This window comes from Schistocerca americana, chromosome 7 (assembly GCF_021461395.2).
Source record: "Schistocerca americana isolate TAMUIC-IGC-003095 chromosome 7, iqSchAmer2.1, whole genome shotgun sequence".
Taxonomy (NCBI): Eukaryota; Metazoa; Arthropoda; class Insecta; order Orthoptera; family Acrididae; genus Schistocerca; species Schistocerca americana.
Window position 1 is genome coordinate 217,005,931 of NC_060125.1, and position 22,936 is coordinate 217,028,866.

Sequence of the window (22,936 nt, forward strand, 5' to 3'; positions counted from 1 at the left end):
TGGCATTTATAGGGGTTGAGCGTGTCAGATCGAAAGTGTGTTTAATTACAAATTTACAGTTTTCAGTTATTTTCCATTACTTTTAGCTTACTACGAAATCTTGTTTCTTGCCGAAGTCCACGGTTCTAGGTCAAGAGGAGGTACCCTATAGGTTTTGATGAGTGAGTTAGCGAGTATCAGTATATGCTACATAATTGGCCGTATCTTTTGACTGCAGTGACTTAGTAGAAGCTTCAATTGTTTACATCGTCAAGGGACATAGGCCTTAGAATGTGACATAAACTTCAATTTGATGCGTCTATGCGTTTCTGAGAGAGATGGTTTTTAATAGTCGGAGAGACAGACAAACACACGTACAACAGAGTGATGCTACAAGGAATCCGCTTTTATCAACTGAGTTGTGGAACCCTTATGATACAATAGTAAGGCTCGGACGGGGCAAAATGACTTTCTACGTGTAAAAAGAGTGGGACCAGAAAAAAATTAATGGGCTGCTAGATTTGTAGCAAGGCTGTATACGACTCAAACCACAGACTGTGGGAATGACAGAAATAAATCTATTAGAAGCCTCTGAAATGTGTTATTGGATAATGATGAAGATAAAACGGATTGATCTTGTAAGGAATGGAGACGGCCTGCAGTGAATCAATCAGCACAGAGATGATTGGCACATACTAAAACATGAATCTCTGCGGGAGACTGTAATTGAAGAGATTATGGAGTCTTTAAAATCCCTTTCCATGCCTCAGCACAGCATCGAACCAATGGTATGAACTTCTAAAAAGCACTGATACTTCTTCGGGGATGCAGACGACGGTTTACAGCAGGACGGTTAAAACTGCATGTGCGGCCCTAAGACGCCGTTTCGGACACTATAAAATTACTCTGCTGGCTGCCTACACTATACGACCCTTTGATGTCTACAGATAATCGAAAAACCACACGATAACAACACGAGGACCCGATTTACAGACAGGAGTGCAGATGCGAATCTGCTCGTACCGTCCCTTCGGCCTGTGGCTGACGGACACTGCAGATAATTCAGTACAGACGTCACAATCTGCCTCGCAGATGGAGCGTTAATATCATTAATTACCAAATTAATTCTGTTATGTTTATCTCAAAGCTGTGACACGATAAAGCCGTATGCGGTTATTTCAAATTAGTTTATCGACTGGTGTTGAGTGCCTGATTGAATGCGCCGCGTTATAATTAATTTTACACAAAAATACGGAATAATCGAAAGCGGATGCAGTCGGGACGATTCCAGGTTGTTCCAGAAGCACAGCATGACCGCCTCCTGCAGAACACAGAAGAGTTGTAGGACGCAGTGCTCACGCCTACTGCATCGTCAGCTTGGACATTTATACCCGCCTTACAAACACGATGAGGTGTGGTAGGCCGAGTCTATTATTACGACATGTGCCTGTTCATTGTGTTTATTTATTATTTTGAAATTTATGACGACCTTCCGTACTGAGACCTCCCCATCATACAATAATCTCGCCAGATAAAAACTGCTCACTTTGCAACATCTGACTCGTATTTACTTTATAAAATGATACTTATGATGGCTTGTTAATCACTGACGTGAATTCGTATTGTTGGGGTGGGGGGCTAACATACTCTATACTTTACACAGAAATCACTCGAATCAACCCCTGGCCTCTTTACTCAAGAGCTAAAACTCTGTTTCAACCAGTACTGAAAAACCCCAAATATTGTTATTAAAAACACCGAAACATCTACAATACGTTGAAGAATAATACGATCTAACAATTAAGTAAAAACTACGAGGGCAAGTCATTCTACCATTCATTAACATGAAGCTAGGGGTATACAATGAACATCGTTTTTCTACATAATCTCCCTCCTTCTCAATGCACTTGGCCCAACGGTCAACGAGCTTATGCTTTCCTTCCAAATAAAAGGTTTTCGGTTGGTCGTGGAGCCACTTTTTTACCGCATTTCGCACGTCCACATCTGAGACAAATCAGCGACCACGTAAAGCATCCTTGAGTGAAAGTCACTTGGAGCAAGGTATGGGCTGTAGGGTGGGTTTTCCGATACCTCAGATTTCAACTTGTTGATGGTTTCAATAGTGTGACGGGCCGTGAGTGGCTGTGCATTGTCATGCAACAACAACGCTTTCTTCGACAGCAAATCTCGGCGTTTGGTGCGAGTTGCTGGATTCAGCTTCTTTTCCGACAATTCACTACACCCCGCACTGTTAAAAAGACATTCCGTTTTCCATGAACTCTGCCAGCATGGGCCCCTATGAGTCCCCCAACACGGTTAACATAACCTTTCCTGCGGATGGCCCCGCCTTGAATTTTTTCCTCGTCGCCGATCCAGGGTGTTTCCACTGCATACTCAGGCGCTTTGACCCAGGCTTCTAGTGATGCACCCATGTTTCATCTCCGGTGACTATTCTGCTCAAAAATGCATCACCTTCGTTGCTGAAGCGAGTGAGTAAGTGTTGACAGACCCTAACACGGTAGGCTTGTGTTCGTCGGTAAGCTTCCATGATACCCACCGTGCACAGAGCTTATGGAAACCAAGCTCGTCGTGGATGATGTAATCGGCGGAGCCATGGCTGACGTTCAAAGCAGATGCTACCTCATCGATAGAGATTCGCCTGTTCACCAGAAACATCTCTCGAGCTTGCTGAATGTTGTCATCTGTGGTGGAGGTTGAGGGCCGTCCCGCTCCCTCTTCATGCGTTACACTTGTTCGACCACTTTTAAACTTCTCGATCCACAAAAACACAGTTTTACGTGACAGTGCACTTCTCCCATATCGCGAAGATAGTCTGCGATGAATGTCTGCGCCTTTGACACCCTCCGACTAGAGGAATCGGATCCCCGCCCGTTGTTCCTCTTAGGTGCACACTTGTAATGAAGCTGCCGTGCTATATGAGTATCTGCAGCAGAAGGAAGAACAATGGCGGAAATAAGATCAAACTGTCGCACATTACCACAAAAGTATTACAATGACATGTGCGAGGACAGAAGACAACGTGTACAATGTAACAAATGTTATGGCAAAAGTGTAGATAATTTTTCACTTGCCCTCGTATTTGCAACATAATTAAACAGGAATCAAAGAAAGCAACGCAAATGACATTGGGTCGGAAGATAATAGCGATACTAGATCTGATATGATGTTGAAGTCACTGACAGTTAAATTTAATGATTATTTCATCACAGTGTCAGCAAACGTTGCACAGAATAATGAATAACCAAATACAGATGCGTTAGGTATAACTGTGCAGACATCGCAAACGTCACCCAAATAATTTTAAAACGTGCAACCACTGAAGAGATTACAAAATTCGTCGCCTCACTTGAAAGCAATAATTCTGCAGACTGTGATGTTGTTTCAAGCATAGTACTAAAATCTTTGGCTGATTTGATAGGAATGCCCTTAATCAGCTAATGACATATTTCCTGGTGGGCCTGAATATACTGTAGTAACATACATAAATGAAACAGGAGATAACGAATCATCTCTTACTACAGACTACCTCTACGTATTCCTTCCATTCTTTTCTAAAGTTTTTTAGATAGTGGCCTGTTATAGAAGCATTACAAGCTGTAAATAATAAAAGTTCGCCTGTTGGTATTTTTGTAGTTTGTCCAAGATTTTTGTTTGTGTAGATCGTATACTCTCTTAAACAAACTTAAATTTTGTGGAATTCATACTTTATAAACAACTGGTCTCAATTACACTTACTATAAAGAATGTAGAAAGCAGTGCTGAACAATTCAAAAATAGCTGGAACGATAGACAATTTCTTTGATTAAGAAAAAATAACAATGGGAGTTGCACTGGTTTAAATTTTGGGTCCATTCCTTTCCTTACATTTGTGAATCAGCTTCCAAGTAACGTACATCAAGTAGCGTTGGTGCTTTTTGCAGATGACGCAAGGGTCGTAATTAATCTCGTTAGAAAAAACACAACACTAGGTATTGCTAACAATTTGTTTCAAAGAATTGTTAAGTGGTTCTATGAAAACAGACTTAAAAACAAAACCACAAGGTATACGCAGCTCTGTACAACATATATAGTAACAACAACACAACAACCATCAGTAAGGTGAACAGGAATCAGTAAACAGGGCAGAATGTTCCCAATCATGATATTAATACTTGAACATCGAAAACTGAAGTACCGATGTTTAATATTTATTATACGAGCAGGCCAATGAACTTTGTGTAATTCGAAAAGTACTTCGCCATACATTTGTATACTTCGCCATACATTTGTCTAAAGATATATGACATGTCAAAGTAACCGTTAAGAGAGGTAAAAGGAAGATACATAAGAAAAGTTTTACCCTGCCTCTCACATGTTCACTAACTTCTACCCCGTGTACCAATAGGCGTTACGGTAGAAAAATAACAACGTTTCATGAAACCGAATTCTAAGGACGTTCATGTTTAAATGTCGCAGGTGGTCTGTTAACAGCAAGACACATACCGGGGACCTACAACGTCACACATACTATGTCATGGCTGTTGTCAGCCGAGGAAAACAAAACATCGTAGTAACGAAACCTTCACGAGCAACAGACTGTACATAACGTTGTTTATCGGAGTCGTTTTTTGCCTTAGTTTTTTCTAAGGATAAATGGAACTGACGTCTTATTCATTTGCCACGGTTACGACAAAATTTGGAGTGACTTCTTAATTTTCAGTTTCTTCATTTTGAATAGCTACGACAGCCCTTATTATACGTAAACTATATAAATTTCTGACTATGCTTCGAAGAAGAACACACTGCACTGTTTCGGTCTGAAAGACAAAGAAGTAGAAAGACAATTTTGTATGGAAGACGGAATAATGTGAACACTGATACTTATAATTCTATTGTTGTGTTGAAGGATACATTTAAATAATTTTGAGAATTATAATTGTGCTTTGGTGAATTTAGAGTTCAGATTTTGTAAAACAAAACATTTTGCGTCTGAAGATAGTTTACGTGATATAACGACATTCATATTCTGTTGTTGTAAGGGAAAAGTTAATTTGCCGCAGTTAACACAGAATTTAATTTTAACGCTTATATTAGGGACTCATCTCGAATGATCGTACAATTAAAGAGTATTCAAAGAATTATTTCAGTAAACAGAATTAGTCGAATTTCGTCCACAGGAAATGCTAGTATCGATGGAAACTTCGACTGGAAGAAACATTACTGAGATGCCCAAACAAATAAGTTCAGCAACTTTTAGAGTCTTCACGTAATTGTTAGTTTTGGCAAAAAAATCAACAAATTAAATATGTAGCACATATCTACTAATTAATTTCTAATGACATAACTTTCTTGGTTAATCAGTCACTTAGAAACAAAGTATTAATTGCACAAAAGCGGGTACCGAAAATAATACAATTATCATGTAGTTACCGAATGAGAGATATTTTAAATACTCTTTCCCAAATTTTGTAATATATGTATATGTAATAAAAAATGGGGGTTCCTATTTAAATAAACGCAGTTGATATCCGTTTGACTTGTGGCAGATCCATCTAGCGGGCCAACCATAGCGCCATCTGGTTTCCCCCTTCAAGCTAGACAAGTTTAGTTCTTTGTAGTTTTTTCGTTTGACGCTTATTTCGTGAGGTATTTGGCCCGGTCACGATCAATGGACCACCCTGTATAAGCTGGGGGTGTTCTTTCGACATTATTTCCCAGTTAAACGTAAGGAGAACTTAGAATTAGTAAATGTAATAGCCATCCTTCAAATTACTGAATTAAAGTATAAGAATTACAATACGTTAATGCACGTAAGTCTCAAATTCAATAATTGTAAACAACCAAACACTAGAATGTGGGAAGTTGCAGTCAAGTAAGTACGTACCAAGTGAGTACGAGGCCCCTTCTTTCTTGTCTTCGTTTTAAGCTTTCGAAATGACGAATGATAAGTCAGTTCCGTACTGAGAATACTGAAACGGTCATGTGAACAATAATATTCTGGCGTTAAGAAATTTTCGCCGAGTTTATTTATTTTGCAAGGGGGCATAACGTCACACGGGTACGGTCGGAAGCGGATTAGGCAAATGGACTGCCAGATACACGCCCCTCGCTCAAATGCTGCCGGTTCGATGCAAATCCCTGGGGAGCGAGAAATGCGCTCTCGCAGGTTCTCCAGGGCAGTTGGACGAACAATAACTCTGCAATAAGAGCGTGATATCTTCAGAGCACGATAGCGTTGTAATACGTAACCTCTTTGAAGTCTGTCATTAGGTACCCGATAAAGAACAGCATCATGAATTCATTATCATATTCACTCCGTGGAGTACATTGCACAGCTTCGGTAGATCTAAAGATATTGTGCTCTCATATTGTCGCCAGTCTGATTAAAATATTTGCCCTTAAATCGACTTTAATGCATGTGAAGAAGGACAAATTACGTCTCTGATCAAAGTAGGCCTATTCCATAACTATTTGTCAAGATCTTTGATACGAGCAACAGCTGTATAGCACATGCTGAATGCTGGCAAAGTTTTGCTGCCACAGTCTAAATGAATACAGATTGTGTAAAAGGGTGTCAAGTGATGTACCAACTGGCCATCAAAATGGAAGCACAGAGATAGACACTAATGAAAAAAGCCGCCCATACTGTGGCAGTGAGCAACTTTCATCCATATCGACAGATCAACAATAATCATGGCGATACATTAAAGCATGTTCCATCTTCTTGTCACAGAGCCGGCACTCAGCATTATGGTAGAAGTAGTGATGTAACTTCCAGGAAACAATCTGAAGATGAACCTGAAAAGGTTCGAAAACCGGTTATGGAATAATAAATAACTAGAATGAGATTTTCACTCTGCAGCGAAGTGTGCGCTGATATGAAACTTCCTGGTAGATTAAAACTGTGCGCCGGACCGAGACTCGAACTCGGGACCTTTGCCTTTCCCAGGCAAGTGCTCTACCAACTGAGCTACCCAAGCACGACTCACGCCCCATCCTCACAGCTTTACTTCCGCCAGTACCTCGTCTCCTACCTTCCAAACTTCAGAGAAGCTCTCCTGCGAATCTTGCAGAACTAGCAATCCTGAAGGTTTTAATCTGCCAGGAATTTTCATATTAGCGCACACTCCTCTGGAGAGTGAAAATCTCATTCTGGAAACATCCCCTAGGCTGCGGCTAAGCCATGTCTCCGCAATATCCTTTCTTTCAGGAGTGCTAGTTCTGCACGGTTCGCAGGAGAGCTTCTCTAAAGTTTGGAAGGTAGGAGACGAGGTACTGGCGGAAGTAAAGCTGTGAGGATGGGGTGTGAGCCGCGCTTGGGTTGCTCAGTTGGTAGAGCACTTGACCGCGAAAGGTAAAGGTCCCGAGTTCGAGTCTCGCTCCGGCACACAGTTTTAATCTGCCAGGAAGTTTCAATAAATAACTAGTAAAAAAAGTGACTGGTTGCAGTTTTACGTATTTACATTCAATTAACAGTCACGGGTTCTAAAATATCCGTAACGGGTAAGCCTAATCTTTTTCGGAAAATCATCTTCTGATGTCCGACATGACATTTCGCTTATCGTTCATGGCGATACCAGGCGGATGTTTTCGCTGCATTTTTCCCTTTATATTTATAAATTTGGTTTCTAAATCGAAAATCTGTTTCTCTTCCCTAATTTCTGTGTTTTGTATTTTGTCCATCAGTGTGCAGTCTTTGATAGAGTGCCCATTTCTCACTTCCATATATAATACTAGCGGTACCGTGAATGTTTTATAAAGCTTTAGTTTAGTTTCCTTTCTGGTTTTATATTTCGGAATTCTGTGAATTGTTCCACATATATATTTTTAAATTTGTGAAGCTTTGTTTCTATATCATGATCAGTTATTGGGAATATTACACATCCAAGATAGGTAAGTGATGATGTATGCTCCAAATTTTTGTCATTTATATCAGTTTTGTGTCTTATCATGTTTTTCGCCTGAAACGCCATTACTTTTGATTTACGTGGAGATTCTATCCGTCCATATTCTTGTGCTATACTCCTAAAGTTACATAGCCTCCTTCGTAAATTAAAATAAAGACGACGTGGCTAATAAATATACTGCTGCTCTAAACTGTGTTCTCCTGTCTTCTGCCATGTTCTCCATGTTATTTCCACTTCCCTTTAGGACCACCTGGATGTCTGTGAACGTTCGTGGGCTTAGAAACAAGGAGAAGACGGAATGAAAACACACACCTATGAAACGAAAAAGCAGTAACTTTACAGTGAAATAAAGGCAGTCGTAACATTCAGTACCATGTTGCTCCGTCCCGTGTATGGTAGGGAGACGGGGGACGTTTCCGCACGGGGCACGTTTACATAGAGCACGTTCCTCGGGAACTATTTTTGCTAGAGCGCTACCAGCAACGGAAGATTAGTAATGTCGTCTACTGAGGGCTCTCCCAAACTTTACCGCAGCATATAAGTGAATGCCTCAGCACGACGAACGTATTAATGTTTTTGAGCAAGGTAAGTAAATTTTGTTACTGAAATATGGAAATTCCCAGGGAGCATACTTTTTAGAATTGCGAATAGGTAAATATATGTTCGATTGCACAAGGCAGATTTGCATAATTTGAAAGCCTGAAAGTTCCTATTGTAGTTTAGAAACTAATTCAAACAAGGCGATGGGGCACATTTACGTAGTTTTTCAAAAAATGGTTCAAATGGCTCTGAGCACTATGGGACAACTGCTGAGGTCATTAGTCCCCTAGAACTTAGAACTAGTTAAACCTAACTAACCTAAGGACATCACAAACATCCATGCCCGAGGCAGGATTCGAACCTGCGACCGTAGCGGGCTTGCGGTTCCAGACTGCAGCGCCTTTAACCGCACGGCCACTTCGGCCGGCACGTAGTTTTTCTGGAGCACGTTCACGCACTATTTTGCATGGCCACCCTAACTGGTGCCCCAGTCAAGGAAACCACAAGGCAATAGTAGTTGGAAACGCAACATAAGAAATGAAGACACAGGGGAATAAAAGGTAAAAATTGCTGAAAAAAGCTTTCAGAACCTAATTAATCCCAAGCATAAAGAATTAATTCTATGAGAGCATGGAGTGATCAGAGCAAGAAATTGCTGAAAGCAAGGACAAGGAAAAACTTCTCATATCGTCATTAGTGTTGTGCCCACAGACAAGATTTCACGTGGTAACTCACCGTGTTCTCCTGTCTTCTGCCATCTTCTTCAGGACCACGTAATTTCCACTTCCATTTATGTCGTCTATCATCTTGTATCTCGTCCTTGTTCTCAACCTTCTCTCAAAAACCAGTCCTTGCAGAGCGTGTATTAGCAAACATACCTATCTCAATGAATGTCCCATCCATTTCTTCTTTCTTTCTATTATAACCTGCAGCAGTCTGATGAAGTGGGTGAAAATTGCCTTGGTATTTACTCCTTGATACGGTACAACCAATCAAAACGAAATCAATAATGGATCCAGTCCCTTGGATGCAAATTCTTGAGGTTGAAATATAAATAAAATTTTGTTGTTTTTGAGAAGAATATAAAAAGATGATAGGATAGATGAGAGATTTGTTAGTACCATCACCGAGTGTGACTGACGGTGAATACCTCGGAATGGTTTCATCGAGCCGCTGACCGCCAGTCACACACACACACACACACACACACACACACACACACACACACACAAATGGTTATTAGTAGAGAAATAATGTTTCTTATCCTATTTGTTACTAATCCTATGTATTAACTACATTAGGTGCGCATCCATGTACAGCATTTGGTGTTTTCTTGGCTAGGTTGCCAGCAATTTGCTTATTTACTGTCACATCTCAGCTTGCTCCTCCTGTTCCTCCTCATTGTCACTATTTTCGCTGTCACTGTGGGTATCGCTGTCCATCCTCTGGAGATTTCTGTTACGCTGCACGTAGGCATGTCTGTGATGTCGTGTCCGCATATACTCTTCATGTGTTGCTTTTGAAATACTGTTTGTCAGTGCGTTTAATTGTGCCCATTGTTCTTCGTCTCTTATTGCTGTGCATATATCTATGTCTGTATCTGTGTAATCTAAGTGCAGTGTATGTCTATTGTTCGCGTATTGCCCGCAGAAAAAGACGGTGTGTTCTGGGGAACCTTCTTCCCCGCATGTGCATGTAAGTGTCTGCCTCAGACTCACGCGGTTTAAGTGCGTGGGATAAGGTCCGTGCCCGGTTAAGAAATGTACCATACCGCGGCTGGGATCGATATGTCTCATTCTCAACCGCTCCCTTATGTCAGGGAGGAAGTCGTGCAGTCTACGTCCCTTATCACTTACATCCCACTCACCTTGCCATGTATCCAAAGGCCAACTTTTAAGGTGACGTATCGTCTCTATGGGCACACCGGTTATTGTGTGTACCTTATCTAGTCTCCCCACCTTTAACCAGTACCTTGCAGCTCTGTATTTGATCGTGATATCTATGGGGCATATTCCGAGCACCACACACAGTGCATCCGCTGAGATGGTACCGAAGGCTCCAGATAGCCTAAGTAGGACACTTCTCTGCCCTCCTCTGACAGATGCTTTGTTGATGACCACGTTCAGTCTACGTGCCCACGTGCTAGCTGCAAAGCTGAGTACTGATTCGAAGAGCGCACAGTGGTATGTACGTATGACTGGTAGAGGTAGTCTGTACTGTTTTGAATTTAGCCTCACCAGTTTGTGGAGTATTTTTTCTGCTTTGTCACATAAGGCTAACGTGTTCGTGGAAATTCAATTTTTCATCTATATTTTTCTAGCCCAACGCAATCTGACTTTCAATAATCCCTACAAAAGAATGGCCCTGACTGACAACAACAACAAAAAAACAATGGTGGTCACTATGTTGAACTGCCAAGCGGGCGAACCGTGTTCAAACCTCACTGGGCCCAACTTTTTTTCCGCTGTTCCCTGTGTTCTAAATTGTGTCCGTGTCGTGATGTAATGTCCGTTTGCAACAGCGAGGTTTCATATAGGAATCTATAATGACAGCTGATGGAGGCCGAAAGGAAGTGGCTTTCGAGTGGGTACCGCAAACGTTTGATGACAATGTGACAAGTGAACCAAATCCCCTACCGGCAAACATGTCTGGTGTGTCATATACGGCATTAGCGACAGTACGTGTGTCATATGGTAGGAATCTCTTATATGCGCAGCTAATTTGTACGTCCGGTAAATGAGCGAGATATGCCTGCTTGCCAGATTTAGGTGCTCGTATGAATGTGAATGTGATCACTCCCAAAGAAATGACGAAAACATGATAGTTTGTCACATAAGCTGTAACAAATGAACGAACAGTTTCGCAATCACACAGCTTCTCTGCGCTCTGTCAGAGCATGTTTTCAATGTTTTTGAAGTTGTATTCAGTTTTGGAAGTTTTGGCTCTTGAATTCCTTTGTTGTAACATAGTTCACCCCCGTTGAAACGTCCCCTTAGAAAAAAATATGAATTACTGTGCTAGTAAACTTCTACGTTATTTGATACAAAGACAGCTGAATAAAACTGAGCGTACTCAGGCAGTTCTCTCTTAACTTATTCTGATCACCACTAAACTCACAATATTTTTTCAGCCCAACGCAATCTGACTTTCAAAAATCCCTGCAAAAGAATGGCCCTGACTGACAATAACCTATACCTTTCATGAATCAGTTACCTCAAAAAAAAATCTTCGTTACTCGAACTATTGCAAAAAAGCGAGCGCTAATACTGCCAGCTAAATTAAAGATCTCCCCCCCCCCCCCCCCCCCCCCGAGGACCATGGACCTTGCCGTTGGTGGGGAGGCTTGCGTGCCTCAGCGATACAGATAGCCGTACCGTAGGTGCAACCACAAAGGAGGGGTATCTGTTGAGATGCCAGACAAACGCGTGGTTCCTGAAGAGGGGCAGCAGCCTTTTCAGTAGTTGTAGGGGCAACAGTCTGGATGATTGACTGATCTGGCCTTGTAACACTAACCAAAACAGATTACTGCGAATGGCTGAAAGCAAGGGGAAACTACAGCCGTAATTTTTCCCGAGGGCATGCAGCTTTATTGTATGGTTAAATGATGATGGCGACATCTTGGGTAAAATATTCCGGAGGTAAAATAGTCCCCCATTCAGATCTCCGGGCGGGGACTATTTAAGACGACGTCGTTATCAGGAGAAAGAAAACTGGCGTTCTACGGATCGGAGGGCGGAATGCCAGATCCCTTAATCGGGCAGGTAGGTTATAAAATTTAAAAAGGGAAATGGATAGGTTGAAGTTAGATATAGTGGGAATTAGTGAAGTTCGGTGGCAGGAGGAGCAAGACTTTTGGTCAGGCGAATACAGGATCATAAATACAAAATCAAATAAGGGTAATGCAGGAGTACCTTTAATAATGAATAAAAAAATAGGAGTACGGGTAAGCTACTACAAACAGCATAGTGAACGCATTATTGGGGTCAAGATAGACACGGAGCCCTCGCCTACTACAGTAGTACAAGTTTATATGCCAACTAGCTCTGCAGATGACGAAGAAATTGAAGAAATGTATGACGAAATCAAAGAAATTATTCAGATAGTGAAGGGAGATGAAAATTTAATAGTGATGGGCGACTGGAATTCGGTAGTAGGAAAAGGTTTCAAAAATGGTTCAAATGGCTCTGAGCACTATGGGATTCAACTGCTGAGATCATTAGTCCCCTAGAACTTAGAACTAGTTAAACCTAACTAACCTAAGGACATCACACACATCCATGCCCGAGGCAGGATTCGAACCTGCGATCGTAGCGGTCTCGCGGTTCCAGACTGCAGCGCGAGAACCGCGCGACCACTTCGGTCGGCTAGGAAAAGGGAGAGAAGGAAACATAGTAGGTGAATATAGATTGGTGCTAAGAAGTGAAAGAGGAAAACGCCTGGTAGAATTTTGCACAGAGCACAACTTAATCATAGCTAACACTTGGTTCAAGAATCATAAAAGAAGGATGTATACATGGAAGAAACCTAGAGACACTGACAGGTTTCAGATAGATTATGTAATGGTAATACAGAGATTTAGGAACCAGGTTTTAAATTGTAAGACATTTCCAGGGGCAGATGAGGACTCTGATCACAATCTATTGGTTATGAACTGTAGATTAAAACTGAAGAAACTGCAAAAAGGTGGGAATTTAAGGAGATGGGACCTGGATAAACTGACTAAACCAGAGGTTACACAGAGTTTCAGGAAGAGCATAACGGAACAATTGACAGGAGTGGGGGAAAGAAATACAGTAGAATGCGTAGCTTTGAGGGATGAACTAGTGAAGGCAGCAGAGGATCAAATAGGTAAAAAGACAAGGGCTAGTAGAACTCCTTGGGTAACAGAAGAAATATTGAATTTAATTGATGAAAGGAGAAAATATAAAAATGCAGTAAATGAAGCAGGAAAAAGGGAATAAAAACGTCTCAAAATTGAGATCGACAGCAAGTGCAAAATGGCTAAGCAGGGATGGCTAGAGGACAAATGTAAGGATGTAGAGGCTTATCTCACTAGGGGCAAGATAGATACTGCCTACAGGAAAATTAAAGAGAGCTTTGGAGAAAGGAGAACCACTTGCAAGAATATCAATAGCTTTGATGGAAACCCAGTTCTAAGCAAAGAAGGGAAAGCAGAAAGGTGGAAGGAGTATATAGAGGGTCTATACAAGGGCGATGCACTTAAGGACAATATTATGGAAATGGAAGAGGATGTAGATGAAGATGAAATGTGAGATATGATACTGCGTGATGAGTTTGACAGAGCACTGAAAGACCTAAGTCGAAACAAGGCTCTGGGAGTAGACAACATTCCATTAGAACTACTGACGGCCTTGGGAGAGCCAGTCCTGACAAAACTCTACCATCTGGTGATCAAGATGTAGGAGACAGGCGAAATACCCTCAGACTTCAAGAAGAATATAATAATTCCAATCCCAAAGAAAGCAGGTGTTGACAGATGTGAAAGTTACCGAACTATCAGTTTAATAAGTCACAGCTGCAAAATACTAACGCGAATTCTTTACAGACGAATGGAAAAGCTGATAGAAGCTGACCTCGGGGAAGATCAGCTTGGATTCCGTAGAAATATTGGAACACGTGAGGCAATACTGATCCTACGACTTATCTTAGAAGCTAGAGTAAGAAAAGGCAAACCTACGTTTCTAGCATTCGTAGACTTAGAGAAAGCGTTTGACAATGTGGAGTGGAACACTCTCTTTCAAATTCTGAAGGTGGCAGGGGTAAAATACAGGGAGCGAAAGGCTATTTACAATTTGTACAGAAAGCAGATGGCAGTTATAAGAGTAGAGGGGTATGAAAGGGAAGCAGTGGTTGGGAGGGGAGTGAGACAGGTTTGTAGCCTCTCCCCGATGCTATTCAATCTGTATATTGAGCAAGCAGTAAAGGAAACAAATGAAATGTTCGGAGTATGTATTAAAATCCATGGAGAAGAAATAAAAATTTTGAGGTTCGCCGATGACATTGTAATTCTATCAGAGACAGCAAAGGACTTGGAAGAGCAGTTGAACGGAATGGTTAGTGTCTTGAAAGGAGGATATAAGATGAACATCAACAGAAGCAAAACGAGGATAATGGAATGTAGTGGAATTAAGTCGGGTGATGCTGAGGGAATTAGATTAGGAAATGAGACACATAAAGTAGTAAAGGAGTTTTGCTATTTGGGTAGCAAAATAACTGATCATGGTCGAAGTAGAGAGGATATAAAATGTAGACTGGCAAAGGCAAGGAAAGCGTCTCTGAAGAAGAGAAATTTGTTAACATCGAATATAGATTTAAGTGCCAGGAAGTCATTTCTGAAAGTATTTGTATGGAGTGTGGCCATGTATGGAAGTGAAACATGGACGGTAAATATTTTGGACAAGAAGAGAATAGAAGCTTTCGAAATGTGGTGCTACAGAAGAATGCTGAAGATTAGATGGGTAGATCACATAACTAATAAGGAGGTATTGAATAGGATTGGGGAGAAGAGAAGTTTGTGGCACAATTTGACTAGAAGAAGGGATCAGTTGGTAGGGCATGTTCTGAGGCATCAAGGGATCATTAATTTAGTACTGGAGGGCAGCGTGGAGGGTAAAAATCGTAGAGGGAGACCAAGAGATGAATACACTAAGCCGATTAAAAAGGATGTGGGTTGCAGTAGGTACTGGGAGATGAAGAATCTTGCACAGGATAGAGTAACATCGAGAGCTGCATTTCACCAGTCTCAGGACTGAAGACCACAACAACAACAAATAATAGATTCTAGCTACTGAAGGCACTAACTGCTGATAGGCATGTTAGCAAATGAAAGATTCTGATAGAGAACAAACAATGTATTTACCTTAATAGTTTTCAAAAGTCATAATATATATAATTTTGTGACATCCAATTAAACAAATTTCCTTTTTCTAACGGACACACGTTCAGATCGCCGGCTCAAAACTCTGGCATCTCTTTCCCCACATCCACCACTGCTGGCGGCTCACCTCCAACTGCACAACGTTCACGCTGTCCATATCCAGCTACCCAACACGACACTAGCGAATATTCCAACAATGAGTCCAATCAGCCACAGACTGCACACAGCGCAGTCAGTGATTTTCATACAGAACGCTACGTGGCGTTACCAACATAAAAACGTAAACAGCCTACTTTCACCGTTTATTTGTTGTTTTCATTTCTGTGAAACGGCTATGTGGTATCTCGCCTCCTCTCGCTATTCATCACATTTCCTTGCGACGGTAACGTGTTCTTACCACATAACTCATACTCTATGACCAATGTACTGTATAGAATGACAAGTGCCAGGATTACACAAAGAGAACAAACATTTCAATGACCGGACGGAAAGTTCATAATGTTGTAATAATATAGTTAATAGCACGAGGGAGTTTCGTAGATGGCTCGTCCGTTTTACAGTCCTACACCATGACCACTTAACAATGACACCGCGGCTGTTCAATTTCTCTCGGTATTGCACTCTTTAGGGTCGTACCGTTCACTGTTTCTATTTTGTTTTCTTTTTCACAATTCAGTACACCTGCTTCCTTTTGTCATGCTTGATGTGTCTTTAGTTTTTGACAGACTGTTCACTCGACCATTTTACAACTAAATCTGAGGGGGATGCAAAGGGAAGTTTCCCTTGTAAGCTATACACTGAGGTGATAGAAGTCATGGGATAGCGATATACACATATACAGATGGTGGTGATATACCGTACACAGGGCATTAAAAGGCAGTGCATTGGCGGAGTTGTCATTTGTATTCGGGTGATTCATGTGAAAACGTTTCCGAAGTGATTATGGCCGCACGACGGGAACTGGCAGTCTTTGTACGCGGAATGGTAGTTGAAACTAGACGCAGTGGACATTCTGTTTCGGGAATCGTTACGGAATTCAATATTCCACGAACCACGGTGTCAAGAGTGTACCGAGAATACCAAATTTCAGTCATTAACTCTCACCTGGTACAACGCACTGGCCGACGGCCTTCACTTAGCGGCTGAGAGCGGCGGCACTTGCTTAGAGTCGTCAGTGCTAACATACAAGCAACGCTACGTAAAATAACCACAGAGATCGATGTGAGGCGTACTTAGAAGATATCCGTTAGGACAGTGCTGCCAAATTTGGCGTTAGTGGGCTATGGCAGCAGACGATCGATGCGAGTGCCTCTGCTAACAGCAGCGCCTCTCCTGGGCTCGTGACCGTATCGGTTGGACCCTAGACAACTGAAAAACCGTGGCCTGGTCAGATGAGTTCCGATTTCAGTTGGTAAGAGCTGATAATATGGCTCGAGGGTGGCGCAGGCCCCACGATGCCGTGGACCCAAGTTGTCAAGAAGTTATTGCGAAAGCTGGTGTAGCTGCACAATGCTACGGTCTGTGTTTACATGGAATGGACTGGGTTTTCTGGTCAAACTGAACCGATTATTGAATGTAAATATGTTCGGCTACTCGGAGAACATTTTCAGCCATTCATGGGTGTCATATTCCCAAACAACGATGGAACTTTTATTGAAGACAATACGTCATGTTAGTTGGCCACTCGTGTTCGCGATTGGTTTGAAGAACATTCTGGACAATGCGAGCAAATGGTTTGGCCACCTGATCGTCCGACATAACGAGGAGGTCAGTTGGCGCACAAAATCCAGCACTTTCGCGATTATGGACGACTATAGAGGCAACATGGCTTAGTATTTCTGCAGGGGACTTCCAACGACTTGTTGAGTACATTCACGTCGAGCCCCTGCACTACGCCGGAGAAACGAGATCCGACACGACATTAGGAGGTATCCCATGAGTTCTGTCATCCCAGAGTAATTTGATAAGCATGTGATAAGACTAAACAATTTTAAACACGATAAATCTAACCACCAAAATTTTAAAAAGTTCGATAATGAACCCACGTAAATGTACTCCTGTCTCCCGTGTCGCATCATTTCCTCTTGAGTGCCGCCTCATACTGTTCCTCAAGCGTGCCTCATTCTTCAACTGCGGCCCTCCGGAGGTCATCCACTGCGTGAGGGAGTCCCTGCGATGACGACCTGCAAGTCCCAACTCGCCCCATGCATGCCCACTGGGCCTTGTCAGCAGATTCCGCAGGTCACTCCATTTAGTTCTTCCCTGCCCCCTGGAGGAATGCACTCGTGAATTATTTGTGCATTGCGATCTTGAAAGACGAATCTATTTACGAGATGTTGACTGCAGGGATAAACAGCAGCTCGGAAGTTTCTATCCCAGTACTGCACAGCCCTCAGATTACCGGCGGTTGTGATGAGATATGCGTACGTGCCAAGGTTCGGAACACGACTAGTCCCTTTTCCTACTGAACACTTGATTGCATGCATGACGCGCGTTTTGGTGCTACCAGATTCCTCCACGGCGACAAGAGAATCCTGCTCTACCGATCCAGATTCCATTGGCTTATTTGCACGGCATGGAGCTCCGGTGTTTGTATTATTGCCCGTGGATGGACACCTACAGGCTAAATCGATCGTGTGGAGATGGTTACGTAGTGCCTGGGTCGATAAACCGTTCTGTCACCTTGAGACACAGTCTGGATTTGTGCTGCGTTCTCCTCGGGACGCGTAAGAAGTGTAACTTGCAGGTAGCGGTAGTCATCTGGTGTTGCTGACTGCAGGCAGATAATACGAGGCAGATCTTGAACATGGGATGTCTTATGTTAGTGACTGAATGTTCGAATTACATCACTGTGGTGTACGCCAATCAGGCTTTCAGCAATTTCTGTCCCTAATCAGTTCTTGCTCTCATAGAAATAATTCTGTTTACTTGGGATTAATTAGCTTTTTTTAGCTATTTCTTCCTTTTATTGTACTGTACCTTCATTTTTTTTATGTTGTCTTTCCAATGTCTTAAAGTTTTCTTGACTGGGATACCACTTACGATAGCAATGGGAATTAGTGCATAAACGTGCCCCAAAGGACCGCGAAAATGTGCCCCATCGCTATATTTGAATTAGATTCAAAACTACAGACGTATCTTTCAGGTTTTCAAACTATACACCGAGCGAGGTGGCGCAGTGGTTAGCACACTGGACTCGCATTCGGAAGGACGACGGTTCAATCCCGTCTCCAGCCATCCTGATTTAGGTTTTCCGTGATTTCCCTAAATCGCTTCAGGCAAATGCCGGGATGGTTCCTTTGAAAGGGCACGGCCGATTTCCTTCCCAATCCTTCCCTAACCCGAGCATGAGCTCCGTCTCTAATGACCTCGTTGTCGACGGGACGTTAAACACTAACAACCACCACCACCACCAAACTATACAAATGTACCTTGCAGAGCAGAACAATGTCCTGTAAACTAACATATACTTATCTAATCTGAATTCTAAAAGATATGCTTCCCATGAGTTTTGACAACCCTTCTTGCCGTAGAGTGACAATGCGCTTACAGTCTGTGCCTGCAAGGACCATTTGGGGCATGTTGATAGACTGATCATTCTACAAAGCCCTACCTTTACACCTGTACTGAACTCCTCTGGGCACAGACAGTGGTGTCAGAATTACTCTCCACTACACATCTTAAAGGTATCTTCTAGATTATAGCAGTAGATCTTGAGAACGCAAGTTTACTTTTAATTCTTTTAGATAAATGGCTGCACGAAGCGATCTACTGTGGTCAAAAAGTACTGAGATCGAGATTTTTCAGTTCAAAAGTACATGATCAAAAAGTACTGCGAACAATATTTCCAGTTCAAAATACAGACTATGCAAATCGTGAGGGTAGCGCAAAACTTGTTTCTGACAGGGTTATTCACTATTACGTAGTGCCCCAGCTTGCCTCAGGAGAGCATACAACAGCATCATGATACGCTTCACAACCGAATCAGAGCATGCTTCCATGCCATAAATGGGTACAAAGTCATACTGAGAAGTGGGCTCATATTGCCAAGTTTTCTGTAGATTCGACTCGAATTTATTATTACCGAATTAACGTGAATTACATTCTCAGTCCGTTCTGGATTGTTCAATGTTTTCGTCAGTCAGTGCATAATAATAATAATAATAATAAATAATAATAATAAATAATAATAATAATAATAATGAAATTGTAATAATGAATATGCGGAATTTAAGAAATGTCGCTATTATTAAATAAAGCTATTTCCTCGTAATGTTTTTGTCGAATATGAGTAGTCACATCTGACAGAAACGCGTGACGTCAGTACGCAAGGAATTAACACGGACAAGAAGTTGACTGGTCAGAGGAAGAGCGAGAAATAATAGGTTGATATTCGCAGCTGAGGTGAAGAGAAGAAAACAGAAATATAAAGGAATGAGAAGAGCATAGCGAGGGAAGGTATGCCGATGATAAAAGACGGTACTTTAATCTCCTCTTGAATGCAGAGTGATTTTGAAAACGACACATGTTACAGGGTAGTTCGTTCCAGAGTGGTATCGCTGAAATGGAGAAAGGTTTAGTGATGTGCAAAGCCACGATGCTGGACGCATTCGATGGTTGTCCATAGTTTGTCTAAATTATCTAAGACAAATTGAAAAGGACATCATTAGCTTCATTCCTCATCGTTCACTAACCTGTGTTTCCGCTTCGTTCCTAATGACGTGATGTTAAAACCTAGTATTCCATCCGCGAGTACCATGGTGTTGATGATTAATCATCCACATATACACTCTGCATGACGAAAGATACTTCATATCGATATTAAACTTTTCCTGTCCTATTCCATAAGTTAATGAGCGAGGAAAAATGAATGTGTATAGGATACAGTACGCATTTTAATTCCTCTTATCTTCTTCTTGTTATTTCCATTATGATGAAAGTGGAAGAAATACGACGATGACAGGAGAAATGCACAGCCCATCTCGAACAAAGGTTCCCTAAATTTACCCAACCGTGTTCCAAAAGAAGTAGACCACCTTTCGCAAAGCTTCACAGTTTACCATTTTCTTTCTATGAGCATCTCCGTTATACTTTTGAATGCTTCTTACCGATCTGTTACATATCTTCCAGCACATCCCTGAATTCCTTCGTTTTCTGCCAAGATGGTTTCGTATGGACTTCAAAAAAATAACATGGTATTCTAGAAGAGTTTGAGCTAGCCTCTTGTTTGCGGTTTCCTTAAGGTGAGAAATGAGAGCCTATGTTCCTAATTTACGGTTCAGTTGATCATAATCTGTTGTCTTACAGACTATTAAAAGCGCAGATTTACAATTTCCATATCCTATTAACAACTGTGTCGTTAAGCGATGATCAATCTTGGAGTATTTTGCGTTAACGCTAAAGGAATTTATATATTTAATCCAACTTTAACATTATGGTTACAGGTCTGAGAATATAATTATTCCATAACTAAATACAAATGAGCTCTCACTCAGAGAATACCAGTAAGACTAAATGATGAAATTACTAGGTTATCTGAAAACATACAGGAGGCGATATATGGTACAGGGAGGAGCCATCTCGGGTAGCAAGAATGGCTCTAACCCAGCTGGGCGTCGAGTCAGATTGCGCTTGGATGACAGATACGGCTATGTCATTCCATGCTGTTTCAGCCCTGTGCCAGACTTCATCAATGGCTGTGGCTGGTGAGTAGTGGTGTGCCTGTCTATTGGTATCCATGACCAGATATTTTCAATGGGAGAAATTCAGAGAACGTGGACGTCAGGCCTACAGTCCCACACCTTGTGCATCGAGACAGGTCAGGACAACACAGGCAAGTCCGCAGCTCGTGGTCGTGCGGTAGCATTCTCGCTTTCCACGCCCGGGTTCCCGGGTTTGATTCCCGGCGGGGTCAGGGATTTTCTCTGCCTCGTGATGACTGGCTGTTGTGTGATGCCCTTAGGTTATGTTTAAGTAGTTCTAAGTTCTAGGGGACTTATGACCATAGATGTAGAGTCCCATAGTGCTCAGAGCCATTTGAACCATTTGAACCAACACAGGCAACATGAGGTCTTGCACTATCTTGCTGAAAGATAACTTCATGGTTACCTCAAAGCAGGGCACAGACACAGTCCTTAACACGTCAGAAATACACTGAAGGAAAACATAAATCTCAACACCAAAAATTAATGAGTCTATAGAAGTGAAATTTTTGGAATATATTTCTCTAGGTAATTTTTTTTTTTTTTTTTTTTTGTAGTAAAGACAGCCCACTGGTTGCAATGGATTTTATAGTCGAATTGACCATGGTTTCGACTCCTAAACTAATGGAGTCTTCATCAGAATTTATTTTGCCTAAATAAGGGGGATACAAGACAGTAATAATTAATATTCGTATATAAAGATGTACTTACATATGTAAAAAGTTGAGCATAACAGCTCTCGTCATACAGTTTTAACACCAAAAAGGCCACGTCACATAATAAAACATCCTACGTAAAAGTTTTACTGTCATTTCTAGTTAAAAATGAAAGATTGCCACTAAGGGCTGCTTGTGTATACTGAAACAGGTAGCATCAGACTGGGTGGTGCGTGCACCGGCTGTACTACGATGTGGACTTGAGGTGTCATGCCATCTAGTAATGAAAATTGGTAACATCTGCTTTACGTGATAGAAAGGTTACAGCAGTCTGTATAGCAGATGTGTCTACAACTTTTAAAAATTTTATAGTATGAAGACATATTATAATTTAAAAGCCCTCCCCCCCTCCCCCCCCTCCTTGAACCATGAACCTTGCCGTTGGTGGGGTGGATTGCGTACCTCAGCGATACAGTTGGCCGTGCCGTAGGTGCAACCACAACGGAGGGGTATCTGTTGAGAGGCCAGACAAACGTGTGGTTCCTGAAGAGGGGCAGCAGCCTTTTCAGTAGTTGCAGGGGTAACAGTCTGGATGATTGACTGATCTGGCCCTGCAACACTTACCAAAACGGCCTTGCTGTGCTGGTACTGCGAACGTCTGAAAGCAGGGGGGAAACTACAGCCGTAATTTTACCTGAGGACATGCAGCTTTACTGTATGGTTAAATGATGATGGCGTCCTCTTGGGTAATATATTCCGGAGGTAAAATAGTCCCCCATTCGGATCTCCGGGCGGGGACTACTCAGGAGGACGTCGTTATCAGAAGAAAGAAAACTGGCATTCTACGGATCGGAGCGTGGAATGTCAGATCCCTTAATCGGGCAGGTAGGTTTGAAAATTTAAAAAGGGAAATAGATACGTTAGAGTTAGATATAGTGGGAATTAATGAAGTTTGGTGGCAGGAGGAACAAGACTTTTGGTCAGGTGAATACAGGGTTATAAATACAAAATCAAATAGAAGTAATGCAGGAGTAGGTTTAATAATTTAAAAAAAGGATTGCGGGTAAGCTACTACAAACAACATAGTGAACGCATTATTGTGGTCAAGATAGATATGAAGCCCACGCCTACCACAGTAGTACAAGTTTATATGCCAACTAGCTCTGCAGATGATGAAGAAGTTGATGAAATGTGTGATGAGACAAAAGAAATTATTCAGGTAGTGAAGAGAGATGAAAATTTAATAGTCATGGG

General features: G+C 41.9%; 1 non-coding gene across 1 annotated transcript; it reads right to left on the reverse strand.

Annotated features, from left to right (window-relative positions):
* Positions 1-6,884: 6,884 nt before the first annotated feature.
* Trnas-gga lies at positions 6,885-6,959 on the reverse strand. Its single transcript has one exon. It is a non-coding gene; the product is annotated as a tRNA-Ser (tRNA).
* Positions 6,960-22,936: the final 15,977 nt, after the last annotated feature.